Genomic DNA, 2,598 nt, shown 5'->3' with positions numbered 1-2,598 from the left:
GGCAAAGGAAAAAACCACATCAAGTATTCATTGTTATACGAGCATATTTCAAAACGTTTGCAGAAAAATGGAATTAAAAGATGATACATATCTTTCCGTGAACTGTTTGAGGACCTTGTGTATAAGAGACTAGGCTTCTTACATTTTACATTACATAAAACTGTCACTAGATGGCAGCAAAGGAGACATGATAGAAACCAGCCTGCACTATATCTACATTAGACTTGTATTTTCATTTGAAAATAATGTATTCAAAATGTTGAAAACTTGAGGCCACTCCTTACCGTCAAGTAGGAGTCAGTAACATGTCTTTTAAGGTGCAAGCATAATTTAAAATAAGCACATTTTAGTCAAATTACCATAATGCCGCTTCCATTTCTACTATAACTTTTTGGGGGAGTGGGGTTGTGGGGGAGGTGGTGGGTGGCTGGCTGGTACAGGGATCAGGATTGGAACCTGGACCTTAGTATTATCGGCACTAGCTGTAACCAACTGAGCTAACCTACTAACCCCTCTGCTATAAATTAGACGCTAAATAACTTATTAGGCACAGTGGGATAAGTGACTTCTTATCCTGATAAAAAAAGAAAAATCATTGGGCTGGCCCGGTGGCGCACTCGGTAGAGTGCGGCACTTGTGAGTGCTGCAGTGCTCCCGCCGAGGGTTCGGATCCCATATAGAGACCAGTCCGCTCGGTGCGGGCGCGACACCGAGGGTTGCGATCCTGTTACCGGTCACGAAAAAAGACAAAAATAAATAAATAAATAGTTAAATGTATAAATATTAAAAAAAAAAAGAAAAGAAAAAGAAAAATCATCTGAGGTGTTCACTGAACAAATCATAGCTATTTATTTTCTCTTTTCCTGTCTTTTGCTTTCCTCTACAGCCAACTCCCTGAAAGATTTGTCTGTGTTTGTCTTCCCTGTTTCCTTACCTGGCGTTCTCCCTTCAATCCATTCCCATCAAGCTTTCATCCTCCACTCTAATCAAAAGCACTCTTCCTAAGGATTCTCCATGACAATCTGTGCATCACAGTGGCACAACTGTTGAGAGGGTGGCTAGAATGCAAGGTCAGAACTCTCAGGGAGTGAGTGCAGTTACAGAGAGTGACACAGGAGCTTTAGAGATGGGAGAACAGTTTACTTTTCATAGTTAAAAGCTGTGTGAACTTCTTATCATGTGCATGCATTATATTTACAATCAAAATATAAATTTAAAGAAAGTTCTATTTCAGTAGCAAAACAGAGATTGGGAACAGCCTGGGGAGTTCCAGAGCAATGAGTAGGTGCTTTGCCACCTTTGCCTGGTAGATGAGAAGTCGTAAGTAGCATTGAATTTCTTAAACTTGCCATCTAATCTGGTACTTATTCTCCTAATCATTTGCCTGATGCTTTTCTTCTCCCTGACTTCCAAAAAGCTGAATTGTACCACAGAGCCTACACATGTGAATAACTTTTTGTTCTGTGTTTGAGTACATCCGAAGCAGAGATGTAGAATGTAAGAGGCAGTATTATATAAGAGAGATGGACTGATTAGTTCTGCTGTGGAATATTCATGTGAATCTAGGCAAATTATTTTTCCTCTTATGCTGCTAAGTTCTTTCATGTGTCAAATGAAGCTAAATTTGGCAGTTAAACTGGCTATTTCAGTTATGATTCTGTGGCTGCAAGCTGATGAAACCAACTTTGACTAACTAAAGCAAAATAAAGAGAAGTAAAGAAAGAAGGTTGAAAAGAGTTGAATCACCAGACTTAGGATTGGTGAGAGCCAGGATAGCCCCAGCAATCCCAGGATTGTGGGTGGGCTCTTAGGAACTACCATTAGAGGTTCTCGGCTCTAGTTACCATCTGCCGGTAGCTGTGATGACAGGGCTTCTTCCTGTCTAGTTCCATCTGCCTGATAGCTGTGATGACAGGGCTTCTTCCTGTCCAGTTCCATCTGCCTGATAGCTGTGATGATAGGGCTTCTTCCTGTCCAGTTCCATCTGCCTGATAGCTGTAATGACATGGCTTCTTCCTGTTTTTTAATGCATGTGTTTTGCAGAGAGGGGGAGGAATAATGCCATTTCCAACATTAAGAAAGAAGGAAAGAAAGGAAGGGAGGGAGGAGAGAAAAGAGAAAACAGAAAAGGAATGGAACTTATATTCTTGAAATTTGTAAATTAGCTATGGAGGCAAATTCCAAATTAGTGATCTAACAAGACTTTGAGTAATGGTATGGTAGCATTGCAGTGAACACATCACTTTTTGATATGACTACTTTGAAAGAAAAAATAATTTTCTGCATGTATGTGTGTTTGTAGTATATTTATGTCCATTCTCAGAAAAAATGCTACTAAATTTTCATATTTATTGAAATAGGTCTTCTAAGCACTTCCAGTAAATCAATCATATCTGCACAGAAATAATAAAACTAAAAGTATTTAAGTTATTTTTTTACTTCACACTTAATTGAGAAAAGTTTCTCACAGGCAATAATTCTCCCTTTAAAAAAATCTTAAGCTAGGGCTAGCCAGTTAGCTCAGTTGGTTAGAGCATGGTGTTATAACACTAAGGTCAAGGGTTCAGATCTCTGTACATGCCAGCCTCAAAAAAAAAA

The sequence above is a fragment of the Galeopterus variegatus genome, unplaced genomic scaffold (assembly GCF_000696425.1).
Source record: "Galeopterus variegatus unplaced genomic scaffold, G_variegatus-3.0.2 Scaffold3617, whole genome shotgun sequence".
Classification (NCBI taxonomy): Eukaryota; Metazoa; Chordata; class Mammalia; order Dermoptera; family Cynocephalidae; genus Galeopterus; species Galeopterus variegatus.
The sequence above is the reverse complement of the archived record's forward strand: the minus strand, read 5'-3'. Positions refer to the sequence as shown.